Genomic DNA, 21307 nt, shown 5'->3' on the forward strand with positions numbered 1-21307 from the left:
TTACCTTAGCTGACTGTGATGATAAGGAGGGAAATGTTGTAAGTCTTCATTCTTCAATGACGCTTTATTTTMCTTAGGCTTTACTTCTCTCTGAGAAGGTCAATATGACCCTAAAAGAGCTTTCGGACTGCTATCATTTCCTCCTGCTCTGTCTGTACCCATAGAAAACTACAGCATCCCTAGCATAGCACCATCTTTTCATGTGAGGATGGAGTAATTCTCACCATCACAGACTCTGGCAGAAGCCTCCCATATTCAAGCATTCTGCTTACACTGACCCTTCCAACATCCACCAGCACTGACGGCGAGGTGGTTAGATGAATAATCTTTTGTCTTGGTCATGTCTGTTAGTGCCGTGAACTGGCCTGCTTGGAAGTTCAGTTGGACAGAAGGAAGAAAAAGAAACATTCTGCAGGTAAGCTTATTAACTCCTTAACAGGGTATTAGTGGTTTTGTCTTCTCTAACAGTGCCTTGAAATGGCATTGTCCAAATATTAAGGGGTTGATAAGGCAACTTATAAAAACTTCACAGTAGGAAATACCACCTGTGCAGGAGCAGGTTTAGGTCTAGGGTTCCGACTTCACGGGGAACCTTGTGCCAACCTAGAAACAGGGTACCAGGTGCCTTTACTGGCACTATCTAAATCCAAGGCCGAGATCCTCTAAAACTTTGCTGTGGTATTATTAAACTCTGAAGAAACTGACTTCCTTTGGCACAGTAGTCCATGGCCTTAACTTCCCTCAGGATCTCTGACATCTCGACTTCTGCATGTGCACAGAAACACCTCATTTTTTGCAGGTGTTAGCCACTCAGCAGCTGGCTCATGCCTGACCATGATCAAGATCCAGAATCTTGAAGTTCCTCTGCCTACATCCCCTGAGGGGCTGGATCTGGTAGGCAACCTCGAAGCACATATAACACACCCTGGCAGGATTAGCTGATTTCTTCATAGAAAAAGGGTCAGTGACTACTGCAGAGTCGGATCTTGTTTTAGGGGACTGAGAACTTCTGTTGCTCATTATTTGGCTGGGATGAGAAGTGATTTACAATGCAAGGCACCTGGCTGCATTTACTGTATTCTGATACAACTGCCATAGAAATGCAGAAGTCCAAAACTCAGTGCCATTCACATCACATCCACATCTGGCTTTTTGTTCAGCCCATTTTAAAGATAGGACCACCCATTTTAAAGATAGGACCACCTGTACTGCTCGAGTCTTGTGTCACTGTTGAATGTCAACTTTCAAAGTACATAGGAAGAGGGTGCAAATCTACCTTTTGCTTTCCCCCCCTCCCCTCTCTTTCCTGCAGTTAATTTTGTGTGTGTGTGCATTTTATCTCATTGTTTTAGAGAAAGAGCTAACATTTACAGTAAGAGGATCCTTTGAAGAAACCCAGAGAGTTTCACTGGGCTGTGACTCCTGTTCCCCTCTCCCGGATCCCACTTTCTTCCACTATGCCAAATACAAACAACCCTCACTGGATGTTGCATTCACAAAGAAGAGGCTTCCCAGCTTTGTACGTTACCCCAGAACATGGTAGACAGCACAGACAGTTGTATGAACTGACTTTATTTGTGAGTAAGCAGCAAGAGAGGAGTACTTCTGTCTTAAAAAAGAACTCCATGCTCATTTTCAGTGTKCTTGTATGTCATGTGGAGCAAGAAAGAGCCGAAGTGTCCGGTTGTCTCTTCCTCTGAAGTCACTTCCCTCTGAGCAGGAAGTAGTCGGTGAGGTAAGAGCCTGTTGACCACCAGGAATCCTTCACGACCTTTTAAAATTGTTGCTGGTTTCAAAGAGAGAGAAACCAAAGACCAATTCTGTTGCTACAAAACTGGTTATTCTCCTGCTTCCCTCAAATGAAGGGAGATGCACAATGTAATAAATTTTTTAGAGCAAAATAAAAAGGAGAATCCATGGGGGGAACAGAGGAGGAAGAGATATGTTAAGGCGCACTTGTGCTCCTGGTATATTCCCTGTCCGTAAGCAGGCTGGAGGTCCCTGGGTGCCACTGKTGTAAAGGGTGGAGGCTGCAGCCTGGCTCACCAGCACAGCCTGCGGACCGGGCTGCACGCCAAGCCRTGCTTATGTGACAGCCTCTTCGTCTTTCTCCTCACCTCGGTGGCTCCCTCCCTCCCTGCTTACTCAAGAGCAGCAAGAAACCAGCATTCTGAGATTTTGGAAAACCCGGTGGGACCTCCTGGTCACAGAGCCTAACAAGGCACGCTGAACCYCTGATACACTTGTGTGTCAATCCGGACACTTAATGTTGCTTTGTGAGATACTTTATTTTCCAGATCGGTGATTAGTGATAAATCTCTTCAGTGAGATGCGGTTTTTCTCTTAATTATTTGTGCATTAGCTAAGCAGTACTAGAACGTAAACTGTCCTATACTTGAGTTTTATAATGGAAAGAAAATGCAGGTTATCAATGAGAATATTGAAGCTTTAACTTGCTAAATTGTTGTATGCCTCCAGGTACTAATGAAGTGTTGAGAGAACTGTTTTCTCCCAAAATCATTTTACTGAGATTTAGAGCTTTGTAGAGGTAATAATGACCTAAAGAAGCCTTATTCTGAGTGGGAAAGAAGGACTGTGTTAAACAAAATATCAGTATACGTTATTTTACCTATTTTTTTTTTCAGCACAGAAAATTCGACTTGCGCTTTAAGGTGAAAAACTGGTAAGATATCCTGTTTAACTTTCTTAAGTGTTTTTTCCCCTTGGTTCTTTGCATTTCAATAGTTGTCAGTCAAGTTCCAATCCCTTTTTTACTGCCCATGTCTTGTATGCCTGCTTACCCTCATTTCAGTCTATAAAATAAAATGGACTTAGTACAATCAAATTTATGAAACCAATCCCTTAAATAAAAATCCAAAAATGGTTTTGAAATCTCAGGACAGAGCAAGCTTTTGCTCTGCATTTCAGATTGTTCCTTTCAGAGGGTTTTTAAAGCAGCACTCAGGAAAAAAGTACTGATGCTGGGGTACTCTCTGGGAAGAACTAGGGGGATCATGGGATCCCTCTACACTGCTCCAACGACTTAGCTAACTTAAACAGCTAGAAAGAATGAGTTAGGCTCTCTCTCCCTTTGATTTAACCGTACTCCTCTTACTGTGGCAGTCCTCCCATGTTCTTCCAATAGCTTAGACATTGTACTCAACACAGATACTTTCAGGGACAGTGATTTTATGTAATGGGATTACACCGTGATTTAAGAAAAGGTTTCATAAAGAACATGCAATTTTTTTCCTCATATTTTGCTGTAACCAAAATTTGCATGAAGGCGGTTTTGTAGACACTCTTTGATAGCTCTACTAGCTTTTATCAAATATGGACTTTCAATAAAGGCATTTGAAGTGAATTGTCTGAAAAAAAAGCATAAAYATGTATTTTCCTTTGTATGCCACCTCTTCCTAACATTTTTGCTCTTGAAAGCTCCTCTGGCAGGCAACGTTTGGTATCTGTAGAATACCACAGTAGTAGCTGAAAAAAGTACTTTTAATTCTAGAATCTGATGACTTAAAATTTTGCTGGAAATTAACTTTGGTTAATAAAAATACTGCTTTCAGTCCAATTGTGAATTCTATCGAATAGTCTGGGACTGGGGAGGAGAGATCCATCATTCAGAAAGGCAACTTACAAAGYGTTTGTGGCTTGGCATACTAGATTTAGTGAAATAAACCTATTGGCTGGACTACCGTTGCTGCTAATGCAGATCTTGGCCTGCAAACTATTTATCAAAATCTTTGTTAAAAAAAAAAAAGCAGCCAGAATTATTACAGAACAGCAATGAGGTGTCCAGTGAGCAGCAGATGGCCACATGCCATTGAGACCAGGTGAGCAGCAGCCTGTGTCAAATGGTCTCAGTCTGGATGGCCCTTTCCTCCCCGGCACGGAGAGTCCCCATCCCCTGGGCAGCACCAGCTGCTCTAGTCACTGCCTGGACTTTGTAAAGGAAAAGAGAAAGACAGTTCAAGCAACCACTTCAGCTTCCTAAGTAGGGCCAAAACAACTAACAGATCAAAGCCAGAAAGGCTAGCCACTCTAGAGTGTGAACAAATTGAAATAATAAATGCACCTATGCTCATTTTTAACGCCTTTTCAAAAAGATTAAGCTCAAAATAAACTCAAGTTAACTAAATTGAATGATTGCTTATTTTCAAACCAAGAAAACACATTGAATTCTGAGTTATGACTACTAAGGCTTTAGTAAAATTCAGTATGTTACGTTTTTGTAGGAAGTACCRTTCTCTTCCCTTACAAAAGCAAGTACATTTTTGAATGTGCTGTTTATTTTCAGTATATATGTCATGAAATAGACAYAGAGTTTATCTCTGCCACCTAAAATTTCTTCCTTACCTTCAAGATTTTCATAGCAGCTCTAAAACTGCAACTGTAGTGCTTATTCATAAATGACCATACACGCAGGGGGAGAAAAGAAACATTTGAACATGGAAGCCCACAGCTTTTGTCCATGAATTGCAGGTATGGGCAGAAGTTTGTAACTTTTGAAGGTGYATTCAAAAGCTGTCTTTAAAATATTGCCCTTTGTAGGCTTCTGACTTTACGTCTGAAAGAGAATAATTCTGTTACTTGTGGCTATTTTCTATTTCAAGCATTTTTAGTAAGAAAACACCTCACTCTCAGTCCAAAGGAAGAGGTGCCGTAGCTCTCTAGCAACAGAAAAAACATTTCAGCTCTTGTTTTCCTGTGTTGCTTTATATAGATGTAGGGGTAAAGGCATGTCTATTTATAAAGTGGAAACAATTTAATTACTGAATTAGGATATAAATATAATGCGTGATACATTTTCCTGTGTTCCAGCCAGGAAGACCTAGACGTGCGCCTGGGGTTTGACTTGTGTGCCCAGGAGCAAGATTTCATTTGTAAGAGGAAGAAGGTGGTTGCAGCYGCTCTGAAGGACGTCCTCCAGTTGGAAGAGGATTTGCGGGAGGATGAGGTATCTGAGACATAATTATTCTTYGCTTTCTCCACAGTACTTTACCAACTGGATGTCAAAATGTGGTGTTTGTGCTCAATCTTCACCATTTCCAAGGGATCAGGAAGTGTGATGTGCAAACTATGGACTTTTCTCCCCCTCTATTCCAAGGAAGAAATGAGTGCTCACAGGGAGTATTAGTAAAAACCTGAACCATTTTCCTACAGTATCTTGCCTTGCATTGAGAAGCAAACTGCATAGTGATGTGGAGCTGGGCTAGGTGCTCTCAGGACTATAGCAAAAGCTTCTTTTTAGGWTTAACAGTAATCTCAGCCAGCTCAAACACATGGATTCAGCAGTTCTTTCTCCACTTCAAAACTAGACTTCCTTTTGTTTGCATTTTGTGCTGACATTTAGGCTTCTATTGTGTGAGCACAGCATGCTTCCTGTCTGACTGCACCATCATTTGAAGGTAGAGCATGTAACTTAACTGACAAGTAGAAGTGATAACAGAGGGCACGAGGCAGGGAAGAAAATCAGGCTTCTTTTTTAATAATACCACCAAGGCTACAATGTGAAGCCTGATCTCAGAAGCAAAGATGCCAAATTTTCATCCTTTCCTCCTGAACTGATCTCAGCTGTTCTTTTGCACAGACGGACCTTTCCCACACAAGACTTTGCTTTTAAATGTCAGCACTAAGCTCCGGGCCGTTTCCTTCCCCTCTGATTTAGAGGCACCAACACTTCCGTGCAGAACAGTCTCCCTAGAGTCTCCTTGCACGAGAGGTGAACACGTGGTGTCTGTCTTTACTGTTAACTGAGCCAATATGTTTTCATGGATTACTCCTTCTTCTAAGACTACCAGACCCTGGAGTTCTGTATCTTCCTRGAAAGAAGTAATGACAGCTCTCTTGCAGTCCCAGTATTATATATACATAAATGGTAGGTGGAGTGAATATAGCTCCTGTTTCCCYTCAGCAGCTGTTGAAGATGGTAGGGTCAAAAGCTTTTGGTCCTAGGGAGTCTGAATTGGTCAGTGCTCCCTTAAACCAATTAATCATGGTATATGTGAATGTAACCCATAAAATAAATGTAAAAGAGTAGAAATCATATTCAACAAGCTTCAGTAATGGAGCAATCATTCTTATTTCATTCTTATTCGTATAGAAAGTATGAGACAGCACCTATACTTCCTGGTCTATTGTAGTCCAGATGGAAGGAGGCATCATTTGCTCAAGATTTTTTTTTTTTTTTTTTGCTGATCTGTGTTATTAGTTTTGCAGAATAAATAGCGCACTGAAAATGTGATATCTGAGATGGTAGATTTCATCCTCCTAATTACAGAGCTGCTTAGCAGAAGAAACAAAAGTATTTCTTATTCCTGCTAAGTGTTCCATGATTAGGTCAGGTCTTACTTCTCCTTGCTAACTGATGGTGCACTTCTTCATTGCTTTATCAATGCTGTAATGCTKTCTCTCTTCTAGTCATACACATCTCTCTCCATTCCCACACAATTTCATTAAATGCTTGTCTTTTGGAATTGAACAGGTACCTGTGGTGGCAATCATGACCACTGGTGGTGGAACCAGAGCTCTGACGGCCATGTATGCTCACCTTCTAAGTGTCCAGAAACTGAATGTCTTGGACTGTGTCTCATACATCACTGGTTTATCTGGCACAACATGGTAAGGCCAAGATAAGTAAAGTTTTCATAGGAATAATCTATAAATGATGCCAAGAAATGACAAAAAGAGATGTAACATCTTTACAGTGATAAACTGTTAGCTGAAGCATAGTGGTTATTAAATGCCAAATCAGAAACCGTCATTGTTCATAGTTTTTTTGTACAGTATTATCAAGAAAAGRCTTTATTCTTCTGCTGTGATTTTTTTCTTCTTGTTTCCTTCAACTGGTTTTTGCCAGCATTTGGAATCAATTCAATCCCGATTAAATATGTGCATGGCATCATAAATACATGGATGGCACTACGAATAAATGTGCTTTTTCATGTAAACAGCAACATTGAAGATGGAACAAGTGGTGGGCACAAGAGGTCTCTACAGGCAGCTTAAATGCCATGGTTCTAGATCAGGAGGTATCTGACACAGAGAGAAAGGCTTTGTGAGTTTGTTACAGAGCCCTCACTCCAAACAAAACACACTTCATCTCATTTCACAGCTTGCTATAAACAGATAATTTCAGCTCAGATCCAAAAGTGATTGYTGTTGATGAACCTAGGCCAAGTGTTAATGAAGTCTGTACTCTCTGCTTTCAGTGAAAAGTATATATATTTGCTTTTTCAGTAGAAAAGGGCTGTAATGGACCTTGAAAAACCAGCTTGTCTATTCTCCTGCCTCATGGCAGGATCTACTGACCCTCTCTTGGAAGTTTAACTTGTCCTTCAAGCACTCCAGGAAYGAAAAGGACTCCACGAGACTCACGAGGCAGCCTCTTTCAGGCTTTCTCTCACTTCTAGAAATATTTCTTCTGAAATACAACTTAACTTCCCTGTTGCAGTTTAATGCAATTATTTCCCTATCCTTACTGCATGCATAAGACRCGTGAATAAGGATCTTCTCTGCAACCTCCTTTTACATATCTGAAGACAGAGATCATATTCCCTTTTGGCCTTCTCCTTTTTAAGTTAACCACAAAACTTTCAATCACTTTTTCTAACTCCCTGCTCATTTCAATTAAATGTAGTTAACTTACATTTAGGTATTTCATTTCCTTCAAATATCAAACCCATCCTACAATCTCAAATCAATGTATAATACACAAACCTCCATMACCCCTTGGTTTCCCAGAGCTCTAGCTGGAAACTTAGTTTTCCTTGTGTTTCTTTCTTCTTTAAGGACCATGTCAAATTTGTATGAAGATCCTAACTGGTCTCAAAAAGACCTTGAGGAAACACTCAAGGATGTCCGAAAGCACGTGCTCAAAAATAAGTTTTTTASTTGTTTTGCACCGAATCGTCTAAAGTACTATTTGAAAGAGCTGTACCAGAGGAAGAAGGATGGACACCAGATATGTTTCACCGATCTGTGGGGACTCATCATTGAAACTATGTTGCATGATAAGGTATAATACAAACATTTCTTTTCGGATTTGCATAGTTAGTGGATATTCCAATGAGGACAGATAGTAAATGCCTAAAGCATGTACCTCAGCAGTATCATTCTTGGTGTTTATTGGCTGTATTATGTAGCATTTAACATCACACTTGCTAAAAATAGGGTGTAAATAAAGGGAATTARTGGAAAACTTCTAGTATGAATGATTTGTAAATGATTTTATTTTTATATGTAAGTAGTTAAATGAAAATACTGCCCTTCTTAAAAAAGGGGGGGGGGGGAAGCTGCGCAGTGTCATAAAGCAATGAAAAACAAAGCTATCTCCTTTGAATTGCTAACTTTATTTTTTACTGTGTAACTATTTTCAACAAACAGTGTTCAGACCGCACACAAGGCTGCATTTTATTATTCATAATTTTTTTTAATGCCACCGTGCCATTTATACTTGACGAGAAAGCATTCCCCCYGCAATACAAGTGCTCCCCTTTTGTAATCCCCCCCCACCTCAGTGCTGCACAACAGGAGAGCCCCCCAGGGGTGGCCTGGCCAAGAGGCACAAGKGCTCAGCTGCTGGGCCTGGCACAGCCGGAGGGAAGCAGGGTGCCCTGGGCAGCACAGCGGCAGGGTGGGAGCACCTGCGGCTCCCCCAGGGTCTGCCCTTTGAGGAGGTGCTGCAGTCAGTGCCTGCCAAGCCTTAGGCCCCCYCCCAAGCTCTCCTGCCCTTTTCTGCCAGGGCTGAAGTTGCAAGATGCTCTACAACAAAGCAGTTAGGGTCAAACTGTGCTGAATGTTAACTCTGTCGCAGCCTTGGTTCCACCATAGCGCTGAGGAAAAGAGGATTTCCTGAGCTGTTAGGAGCAGGGGCTACTTTTACTAAACAGAGTATCTCATGCCAAGAACGCTTTTCAAATGTTTCCTGACATTTTTTTCTGAAATAAACAATATGAATAACAATGTTTTCTTCCTACCTGTTAAATCTCAGGCTTCAGCGTAAGAATTTAACTTAATACTACTCAAGTCACAAGGACTAGTTATGTGCCGAAGTGCTGGGGCAGGGGACAGTCAGAGTTAGGGGTCACAGCGCTTTTCTGTATGAAACCTGTGGGACACATCCCTGTGGAAGCCCCGTTTGCACTTCCTTGTCAGACTGCAGGCTTAGATGAAGTGGGAGGCTCTTTGTGTCATCTAACTGTCCTCAGCTACTGTCCTTCTTCAAAACAGGAAAACTCCCATAAGCTCACAGATCAGCAGCAGGCGCTAAATCGGGGTCAGAATCCCCTGCCCATCTACCTCTCTCTCAATGTGAAGGACAAAATCAGCAACCAGGATTTTAGAGGTAACAATAACACTCCAGAATTGCATTTATTTTCTGATCCCAGTAGGGTTCTAGTTAAGATTAGGCAAATAAATCGATTCAATGCACAAATCTTCTAAAGGACTAATGCTCCTAAGGGTAGATTTTTGAGTTAAATTTTCAAAGGCCTTTCTGTTTTCAGCTGTATTCTGGATCAAAGAAAGGATGATGGAAGGTATTATCATGAAATTACCTTCTAAATATTTATGTAGAAAGTTTCAAAAGTCAAAAGTTGGTACACACATTTAGTTATAAGGGAATAATTCAGTTTTCACACTCATTACTGTGAAATGCGCAATGAATAAATATCWGTTTGCAAAGTATGTTAGTTCAGAAACTAGTTTGCCTTACCCTAGCTAATATCATGTTTTATTCAACTGGTTTGCCACTGTGTTGCTGTAGTCATAGTCTRTCTTGTGCCTTTTTTTCTTTTTCTTTTTTTTWAAGAATGGGTGGAATTCWCTCCTTATGAGGTAGGATTCCCAAAATATGGAGCCTTCATTCCTGCAGAAGATTTTGGTAGTGAGTTCTTCATGGGTCGCCTGATGAAGAAAATACCGGAATCCAGAATCTGCTTCTTGGAAGGTGATTTGCTGCTCTGGGGAAATGTAATGTAATATAATATGATCCACCCTCTAGCAAAACTTTCTTCTGAAATGAAGTGGATAGTACATTCTCATCTGCATAAAAAGCATATGGTGAAATATTAGAATTAATAATATGTTGTGGTCTGCACGGTTTTTAAATTTCTCTGTGAATTTATTCAGCTGAACAGATTTATTTGATCTCATATAAAATTGTGTGCTGACTGATGTGAGGCCTTTAAATATTTATATATCTTTATGTCAGCAACAGAATTTATGTACCATTACATCTAATTTAAATTATCAGTCCCTTTTGCAACCTAGGTCTCTAGAAAATAGTCTTTTATCTAAAATATCCTCACAGCTGCTAACCCTCATTAAGCCTCCATGACAACACTTCCATTTTGGATTGCAAAGGGTTCCTAATATTTACCTTTCTCTTTCCTGTATAAGAGTGATAAAAACAGTAAGAGCAACTTTTTTTCCCCCTTTGCCAAAGCAATCTCTTGCCTCCTTGTTCTTCCTACTCCCACGAACTGTATAAAGGAAGTTTCAGGTTTTTGGAGAAGTTAAGACACGTTAAGACTATTTTGCCTGTGAGATGTAAGGAAGTAGTTTGACATTAGAAACTCCCTTCACTGGATGTAATGCCAAATGATTCCCAGATCTCTTCTTCTGTGGTCAAACATTTCAGCCCCATCTGATGTTTGTCTCCTTGGTAGCCTTCTTCCTCACGGTTGTAGAGTGACTGCAGGACACTTCTCTCCATGTCTCCTGCAGATGACCCAGRGTCTCCTCAGTCAGGATGTGTTACTTACTTCAGTGACACYGTTATTTGAAAGGCAGCTAGTTACACCCTTGCCCCCAGAAAATAGTGGGGACTGACTACACRGGTCRCGCTGCTCTTTCCTAGCCTGTTCTTGTCAGTCAGGCTGGTCTGATTGGTCAGGTAATCACCAAGCTGCTCAAGAGCAGTCTCTTCAGCCCATCACTCCATTTCTTCCAAGATGACAGATTCCATACCAGGACTTGGAAGGCATGGGAAGACACACTTTGTTACACACTCAAGACCTCTGGCGGTATCAGGCAGCGGTGTTTCCTCAACCTGAAATGTTGCAGATAGGTGGCAGTCTGAACTGTCATTAAGTTCACAACACCTATTACTACAGAGAAGAATTTGAGATTATGCTAATATGCTCTAACCCTCAAAAATCAGGAAGACCCATACATTTGCATGTTTTGAGAACTTTTAAGCCAGCCCCCTCTTTCAGAGGGAGATTAGTATATCAATCTCCAATATTTGTGGTTGACAGTCCTGTGTTATGACTGCGTATCTGTAACAGGATTATGTTCTGAAGAAATAAAACCTTTATAATCATAAACACTGGGAACTTGGGGAAAAGGAAATGTTGAAGACAGGCAAATTACACTAAGATACTCTTAATAAAACATTATTTGCCACACRACAACAATGAATGTATTGGTAGATATATTGAAAATACTGAAAATACTGTCAGTAAGTGAGATTTTTTTTATATGTTATGAATACATATCCTGATTCAAAAACACATTCCCTTGAAAATAATTCAATGAATAAAGTTTCCTGGGGAATGTAGGGTGTGATTGAAGTCATTGTGAATGAAGATGCTTCCAGATCTCTACTGTATTACTTTCTGACAAATATATMCTATGTCACAGGCATCTGGAGCAGCGTATTTTCCTTGAATCTTATGGATGCTTGGTTTATGTCCGTTCATTCAGAAGACTTCTGGCATAGATGGACCCGAGACAAAATTATTGACATAGGTGAGTCATTATTAYACTCTAATGCAATTTTATTTTCTCTTCATTCTTTCTTTTTTCTATCTTTGTGCTGCTGTTCTCTCACTGAATTTTTCAAAGCCATTTGGAATTCTTTATTCGAGTCTGTGTTAGAATCTGCCGAGAAACCAAGAGGAAATTCATGCCATATCTTACAATATGGCAGTCATTTTTAGTTGTATGAGGAAAAGAATTGATGGGACCTCTCACAGAAACAAAAGAGAATGGCCGTCATATGAGCCATTTTCACAAGGGTAAAACCAGAGAAAAATATTCCTGTACAGTAGGAGAGGCTGGAGACTATCCTAGTAGTATAGTCTTCCCTGTTCCTCTCTTGGAACATGGGGTACGGCATGAGGCTTCATAAACACAAAAGCAAATATCACTCTTGCCTCTCTAGATTTTACAAAGCCAGAATACAAACTTTAGTACTATCGTAATTCATTCCAACCCAGTCATCAGGATGAGATTTGCAAAACGTGCTATGTAGTTAAGAAAGATCTGTAAGACTGAGATTTCAAGGACAAACATACAAAAAATATTCACTACAGAGGAAAAAAAAGAAGGATGAACGGAAGGGTTTTTTTCTTTGTTTTACTTTCTTCCTTGTGTGGGAGATGGTTTCTGATAACTAAAACAAGGAGCTTGCACTTGCTAGAAAAGGAATTTGAAGTGTACATGCATATTTCTATTTGTGTGACTGAGAAATAATAACAGGAGGAAGCAAAGGAATACAGGATAAGTGCAGGATATCGGAGTGGATAAAATCATAGAAAAGCAAAGGAAGTTATAGTAGATGAGGCAGATTGATTTATAGTACAAGCAAGGATTTTACCACTCGGAATTGAGAAGAAATGGATTTTTCAAAGCTTAGCTGAAAAACTGAGGTTTTTGGAGATCTTGGGAAAAAAAGGGAGAAAGGGGTCCAAGTTCTCCCAAACATTAAAATAAATTATGGTTGCATAGGTCAATCTCAACAATGAAACTGCATAAAAGAACTTTTTTTTTTTTTTTTTTTTTGGCAGATGATGAAACCCTATTCCCTACAAGACCAAATGAACTAGATACTCGAGTAGTTTCTCCCCCTGATAGCTTCTCAAACATTTTCCGAGACGTTGTCATGTTACGTCCAGCAGCTTCAGAAATCCACAATTTCCTAAAGGGCTTACAGATGAACACCAATTACCTGGAGAGCGAGTTTTCTAAATGGAAAGGTAAAGTAATGACACTCTGCTTTTGGCTGTATTTTAGACTACTCTTTTAAAAAGGAAACAAAGCTTAAGGCGTTAAGCAGACTGCCTATTAGTAACAACATTTGAAACTGTTTGTCCCTGATGGCTGAAATTCATTAAAAGGAGAGGTTTCAAAAATAAATTCTTATAAATTTCACAAATAGTAACTGATAGGAAAGAAAGACCCTGAAAAGTCAAACAGCATTTGCCCACTGATGCACAGCCAGACAGCCTGTATGTGACATGGAATTGGTGCCATCATATGCTGTCTCTTGCGTGGCCGTTACTCAAGGAATAAAATTCAGTTTTATTTGACCTTTTTACCTGTAAGTAAGGTATAACCATTGTAACAGTATTTCCCGTATACAGTTCAGGAATTTGTGCTCAGTTGAGTACCAGAACTTCAGTATTCCACATGACCTCCTTCAGCTGCATACATTAATATCTGTGTGCCTGTTCTTGTAGCATGCAAGGCACCAAATATCTTTAATACTTAGTCTGTTGAGTCAGTGCTGTGCCTTTCTGATTTTTTCCGTATAAATAAAACCTAGACTGACCTGATCAGAGTCACACAAAAAACCCAGAGGTGGAATTAATTTTGTTCTCTTGAGCCCAAGTTACTCCCTCTTAATTAGAGTAAAGCAAATGAAACTGCAAACTAAAAAAGAAGTGAGAGGAACMCAGAAATTACTGAACTGCAGCTATCAGCTATACAGGTAGATCTAAGACCAAAGAAAAGTTGAATTCTCTCTCTTTTGCCAGCTATTTGCTTTGTTCAGCATTGTAGCACATCTTCTGTATTGAGTACATCCTCTGAAAAAAAAGTTTCTTTTCTAGACTGTGAGCTTGACTCCCAGCCCAACCACCTGACAGCAGCAACAGATTCCCTCATTCTGATTGATACTGCATTTGCTTTTGCTACCAGTTACCCACCTCTTATGAGACCAGAAAGGAAAGTGGATGTGGTTTTGCATTTCAACTACAGTTCAGGTTCACAAACACGGGTGAGACTTGTACATTCTTCAATAATGATGTCTTGGTTTTATCAATGAGTTACCAGAATGGCCGATCTTCTAGTTACAGAAACCYTTTCCAACATCTGACCAGAGCAAATAAGCTGACTGTTTACTAGGGTCATGTATCTTTATTGATCAGTACGAGTATTATCAGTCAGCATTTAGTAAACTGAATCTACCCATTTTTTAGACTATGCCTATATGAAAGAAATGAAAGAATTGTCTTTAGCTTGTATTTAAACTTAACATTGGAGAGGGTATGTTAATATGTATATGTGTTTTGGTTGATTTTTTAGGCAGGTAGGTGTGGAATGAATAAAGCTATAGGCATTTAAGAATTGTCTAAGACTTTTCAATTCAAAGATGCCTTCCCACATTCTCACACACAGGAAAATGTACTTTCAGAGCAATAAAACTGTAACAGTTTAAGCGTTTAATGCAGGAGGTCAGATATGCAAATAAATGCAAGCATAATTAGCAAACAGCATTTAGGAATTTGATATTCCTTAAGAATAAAAAGCCATCTAAAGGCAACATTTTTAATATCCAAATGTGAGATTTAAATTTTCAGAGAGGCATGTGGATCCTGGTCTATCCTCATACTTAACTCTAGATCCTTGGGATAGCTAGATGAGACATGTAGCTGTCCTATAGTCAGTAGGCTGCTCCAGGAGGATATTCAGGCCTCTAGGTGGGAAGGATATGAAAGTCAGTGTACTTCATAAATTCTTGTTTATGTGCAACTATGCCTTGGAAACACATCATCAGCCGTAGAAAGTCACATCTTGGATGGGGAAGAGCACAAAGAGATGTATTGCTATTCTGCCACTGTTACCTAGAGATGCCCAGTGCATTCAGGCCACCTTCTAAGAGTACCTGATTTAGTTGTTGTGACCACTGTAATATCAAGGTTCTGAAGAGATTTGGGCTAACTGCTATCTGGCCATCCGGATGCTGGCTCCATATGCAGTCTATAGCAAAATGTAGTTCAAACACCTAAGTTGAGTACATGCCATAATCTGTCAGAATTTGGCCCTTACTCCACAAACATTCTCAGTGGAATCATTTTTGATGCAAACTCAAAGTGTTTTCAGTAYGTTCTGATGTTTTGTTTTGTTTTCCTATTATGGCAAACCAGCCTCTGAGAGAAGCCTCTAAGTACTTTGCAGAACAAGGAATTCCTTTCCCTAAGAAGGTGCCAGATGAACAGGAAACATCAAGTCTGAAAGAATGCTACATTGTTGGTGACAAAGAAAGCCCAGAAACGCCTATTGTAGTATTTTTCCCTCTAGTAAATRACACCTTCAGGGACTACAAAGCACCTGGTAAGTTTACAGCAACCCACCACTTCTTCAGAGGCAGCAGCCTTCTGCTTTCTGTTACTGTGCAATATCTATTGTTCAACCCCKGTAAACACTTAGGGGTTCAGAGTCCCGCTATGGTTTCAGATATGCCTAGATCTGAACTATACCAGGGACCTTAACATACAGCATGTTCTTTGACAACAGAGCAGCAGCTGGGATGAGCCTTGGACATGCATGCTGCCCCTCWGACTTTTTTTCACAGTTTTCATAGATGGACTACAGAGTTCACAAATGAAAAACATACTCTGCCTGTAATAGCAAAATTTAGCAGGGTTAGCAAGTCATTTGCTTTCATACTTCTCGTTCCTTCCTGTCCGAGAATGCTCTTGGGAATCCAAGGATTTCATTGTTTACAGTCATTTCCAGGGTTACAGTTAGGCAGATAATCTTGAAAACAAAAGTGTGAACTAGTAAGGTGATGAAAATATAACACTGAGACATGTGGACAGCTTCTGTTCACTTCAGTGAGTCCTAGAGTTTGAAATCAAGAGAAGAGTTTAAATAGTAACATTGCCAGTCACTTCAAGATAGGTGAACTCTAACAGATATTTTCTTTTAATCTTCTCTTACAACTCCACACTAYCTATTCTGATGCCAAAAGTCTCAGTTGTTTCTTCTCCAGATGATAAAATCACTAACATTTACTATGGAAAAAAAATTTTTTTAATCACTGCAGTGCTTAAAAAGTATGCTGAAAACCAAAATGGTATGATGGTATATAGTACATGAAATTTAATTAAAAAACCAAACGTCCTTATTGTATTAATTCTTTTTTTTCCAGCAATTATTAAAAATCATACAGTATTTTTACTTTGTAGATATTCTGGATTGAGTTCTTTGCTTATTTGAGGTATGGAACTGGGATTTTTAACAGGTTTCTAATATGCTAGGGATATTTACACAGGTGCATACAACTTTAAACTCAAGCACATAATATAGATCAGATGCCTAAGAGGTTAGTTTCTGTAGTTGCCCTTTCTAGAAAGAATCAGAGAAAGGAGAACAGGAGAAAGAACTACAACAGGAATGGAAAATCAGCTCCTGTATTATATTGCTTTCTGTGGGAATTTACCTCCCTCTTTCCCTCTCAATGATTTGCAGAACCCATGGATGGTTCCCAGCTTAGCTATCTAATATAAGGTACACATCAGATGATGCRCAGATGCTATTTGTCAACCTAAATTATCAGGGAATCTAAAATGGTGTTTTATTAAGTATGTAGCAGGTGTATATGAAGACCTATGACAGCTGCATATTATGCACTTTTGGACAAGTCTGTGCTGTCTGACTGGTTCAGCTAGTAGCTGCAACTTGATATAAAGAATCAGAGAGAGAATAGGTCCTGRTGAGGATATCGGAAGCAGGAGCTTCTGCTGAGCTCACACACAAGGACACAGCTCATAGAGGGGGTTAGGAGGCTGCTGCCTCTCTGGAGGGGCTGCCGCTCACCATGCTGGCAGGACAGATGCCACAGAAAGCTCTGAGGCTGGGAATGAAGGTCTGCCCTTGGGCCAGCGACAGACAGGGATCGGCGATGGGTGTAACTTGCACCACTTCAGTACTATGTCCTRCCCCCAAAATAGATTGTGCAGCATCAAAAGTACTAGTTCGATTACACAAATGGGCAGTTTTTCTGGTGTTAGCTCATCCATGAGCTTGTCCAGTAGTGAGAATGTTGAGCCTGGGCAGTATATAAGTAAAACTGACATATTTAAACTGAGTTACTTCTGCATGAGTTAGAYTATCTCATGTTTGGAGTAGAAAGTGGAATACCTCTCTTTGAGGCTGAGTCTGCTTCATTTAAGARTAGTACTAGTTGCTCATGACTCTCTGCAAAGCTAGACAGAGTAGGTTTATGGATCTTACAGGCACTCTTCCAGGATAATCACTTTGAGTGAGTAAATTGATTTCTGGAAACATAAAAAGATTTTTTTCTTAGCAAGACAAGCACAGAAAAAAAAAATCCATGTTTGAGAAGATTCCCCGAATGCATGTGATCCTTTCAGTGGAAGAAAATGATGAGTTTCTGCAAGATCTGTGGCCCTGTTTTAATATAGATATTGCAGGTATTTGTGACTGAAGGGATAGATTGCTACCTGTGGTAATAASCTGGTGTCAATTTAATGGTCTCATTGGAAGCTGATAGAAAAATTCTCTCATCTTTGGTGCTCTCACATCTATGATAAGAGGTAATCAAGCATTTTATTTCCTATCAGTAYTAACCTTTATTAACTCTCTCTGATAGWKWTRWMTRCMAWTKGYAKWYAWWWCTATGTTTGGCACCACTTTTTTTTCCTCATGCCAACTGTTAGAAAACCTAGGGGTCTGTGGAAATGATGGGGAAGGGCAAAAAATGTAAGAATCCTTATGTTAGGGCACAGGCTAGCCTACAGTAGTAGATCTCCGGCCTAGCATTTGATTGGAGCCCAGGAATCTGGACAACCAAATGAAATTCATTGAGATTTTCCCTAGGAGATGGAAGATCTCCACAAAACTCTTTATTCTGCATTTGTACTAAAAGGCAGATGTAAGTTCAGTCTACCTGTATGCTATGTCGCATTACTGCAGAGCTGAGCCAAAGCTAATATGGTCAAGTGGGCTTTTGACATTCTTTGAGTGTGGGCAGAGAGCGTTCAAATTTGCTCAGAGTTCAGGAAGGGCAAGTCTGCATACTGTGTACAGTGTACAGCATGTACGTACACCCTCAGCTCAGGTGGTATACATTGCATGTACTGAATTTAGTATATAAACATATTTCCACCAGCTCAGTAGGTGATGACGTGGTCAAGAGAGCAGCTAAACAAAGAGCACCCTTCCTGCCAGTGTCTAGAGTAGGTGGTCAGGTCCAAGCTGAGATCAGCTGCTGCACTGAATCATAGGTGACTTACTTATGAAGGTCTTAGAAAAACAAGTAAGGAGATCTGGTTTCTATAGTCAACTGAATTAAAATAAGTTAATTGAATTTGTCTTCAGATTATAAAACATGATGGATCTAATTTTTCCAGAGAAGACACTTCTGGGACTATCCGCCTAATTGTTTTGCCTGAGGCTGTCATATATATGTTGATTATCCTGGGATGATGACATGCACATGAAAAAGTCTTTCAGTATACCCTGCCACGTCTCAGTGTTTCAGGCAATATTTGGCTCGTTCTCACTGCTGAGGTTTCATAAAGCTTGTAGTTTCTTATAGTAATAGGTAGCTCAGGGAAATTACAGTTAATGTTTGTGCCATCTGCTTCTGGGCTCTGTCCAGATAATGGCTCTGTGACGTCTCCAGGTTTAGACAATAGAATCTAGTTTTTGTTGTCTACTTTGTATACCTTTTGATAATTCCTCCCAAGAGCTGATGTAGCAGATTGTGCTAGGAGATAGCTGAGCAGAGGGGTATCTGCAGAGGTCACTGAAAAGGCAGGTCTGCCTTTGGAAATATCCTTCATCTGAATCCCTGAAATGGGTGGATTTTCAGCAACCTATCTCTAGAAATGTGAAAGCATAGTAGAGAGGGAAATAAGAAGTAAAGGCACAGCTGGCAGGCACAGAAAGTKGCAGTGGTATCAGAGGCCTTTTGCTGGTAAAAAAATTACGCTGTCATGATGCCCTTGTTGCAGTTCCCTGCTTTGGGAGAAGCAGAGGAAAGGAAGAGTAATTGCTCTTTGGTCATCACCTTATCTAGAAGTGCAAGGTGCTGCGATGCCCTGGAGAGCAGCAGCCTCTGGAGGGAGACCAAGGGTGGGCATCTGGCTGCGCTAACAGCTTGGCCTGGGGCTGGAGGAGCAGGCAGAGATAGACTGCAGTTTCACTTCCTATGTTCAAAAAGGAAACTATTTGTTTTGGCATTTTCTAGTGTGCCCAGAACAACCTTTACCGCCACCAGCTCCTCTACCCGTGGCTACCAATCAAATATACCAGCAATAAAACGTCTGTGGAGGGAAATTTTGGGGYTGTGATTAACTGCGCATGTTTGAGAAATGTGCAGACCCTAAGTGTGTTTTGCTAAATAACCCAATCATTGCTTGTCCCTTAGGTGTGAAACGTAGTCCCTCAGAGATGGCAGAGGGTGATGTTGATGTTGCCAGTACCTGTGGTCCATATTACATAAACAATCTGAGTTATTCAGAGGAAAATTTTGACAAACTGGTGAAACTAAGTTACTACAATGTCCAGAATAACAAAGACTTGATTCTTCATGCCTTGCACAGAGCAGTGGAGAGGAAAAAGAAGCATAAGTAATAGCCACCACTGCAAAAATCACAGAGTGGTGATGGCATGTGTGTGTCCCCAATCAAGAGGGATCCCAGTATTCTGATGACTGCTCAGCACTAGGAAATATAAAATATCTGAGTCCTGTTCTGAGTCATCAAGGAACTTGATTAGAGAATGAGAAAAAGTCAAAGAATGTTAAGAAGAGCACTCTGTCACCAAAAATTCTAAAGCCTGCCTGTCAGTGAAGGGAATAAACACAGAAAACAAAGCTCTTCCGTAATGAATTAATGTGCTTCCCTTGTTTAAAGCATCAGGACTGTGGCCAGGTGAGGCTGTGCTATGCTCCTACTTGTAGAAGTGACCTTTCAGGCCAAGGCTGAAATATGCAGACAAGGAAATGTGAGGAAGTTGATGTTGACCGTGTTTGTGTTCTACCTGTTCTATAAAAAGAGAGGATTTAAGTCCAGAAATGCAACAGAGAACAAAATCTATTGTTTCTAAAACAGTATCAAGAAGCCAATTTGTGAATTAAGGAGTCTTTATGTGAATGTAAATAAATATTAAACTTTATATAATAAAACACTTTTTGGTGTCTAAGTTACAGCAAATAAATGTTTTTGGAGGAAATAAATGTTATAGCAATTTATTTTAGGAAATTCCTTCTCTACAAGCAGAAAAATTAAAGACAACATGCAGACTGACTTCATAGCTGCTGAAAAATATTGAAGAAGTGATGCTTGCTCCAGACCTAGATGCAAACTACCTCAGGGTATTGGGACAGCTCGACTTTCAGATTTCATTTAAGGTCCATCTCTCCAAGAACTGACTCACACTAGTTTATTGAATTAAACTGAATTTAAATGTTACTGGTACATTCTGAAGACTTGAGACTTCAAAGCTTTTGAGAATGTTACATTTAAAAATACATAAACAACATGGGCAAAGTAGATCTAGAATTATATTTCTAATACCACTCACCCAAACTATGGTATCTTCCTCTTTTTAAACTTGCTATAGAGTACTCCAGCTAARGGTAATAGGAGGTTAACTTTCAACTTTCTGACACTTTAGTCATCACATTAATATGGCTCCTTTCATACAAGCATTCCATCTTCTTGATGCAGATATAGCAGGTTTAACAGCAGTTGGATTACTACCTGGAACCTCAGCTGAATTCTGGAAAATGCTGAGCACTGCCTGAGTGAATCCAAGTTCTGGGGAGAATTGGGCTCTCATGGAGTGTAAAGAGGGACATACTTTTGTGTGGACAGAGTCTGAGAATTGGAAGTAATCTGCAAAATAAAACACAAGCTTTTACAAACCTGTCCTCTGTACTGGACAGGAATATATAGAACAGAGAGAGAGAGAGGAATAGTTCATTTGATTGTTGGGCAAAAATGATAAGGTATCTCTTATGGATATATCAGAGTGCATGTTTCTAATTTTCTAGGTTCAGAGTTGCTCTGTATTCAGTACTGAATGTTATTTGAGCGCTATGTTTGAGAGATGAAATCCCAAGTCTCCATTTATATGTTTTCCTAGAATTAGTTTAATGTCTATTCAATTTTCCTCTTAAAAAAAAAATATTAGAAGTCCTGTTTCTCCAAGCCCATGGCTCTTTGATCTGTTTCCTAGAGGCTTCTCTGCTCATCAGTTCTGCTGTATTATCTCTTGTAAAGAATTCTTGATATTGTGGGCCTTAAATGAAAGCCCA

The 21307-nt window shown here is 39.9% G+C and overlaps 1 pseudogene; it reads left to right on the forward strand.

The window, feature by feature from the left end:
- LOC146598738 (cytosolic phospholipase A2 epsilon-like) overlaps positions 1 to 20018 on the forward strand; it is a 47411-nt pseudogene extending 27393 nt beyond the window's left edge.
- The last annotated feature ends 1289 nt before the right edge of the window (positions 20019 to 21307 follow it).

The sequence above is a fragment of the Rhea americana genome, unplaced genomic scaffold (assembly GCF_003343005.1).
Source record: "Rhea americana isolate MKP2758 unplaced genomic scaffold, rheAme1 scaffold_155, whole genome shotgun sequence".
Classification (NCBI taxonomy): domain Eukaryota; kingdom Metazoa; phylum Chordata; class Aves; order Rheiformes; family Rheidae; genus Rhea; species Rhea americana.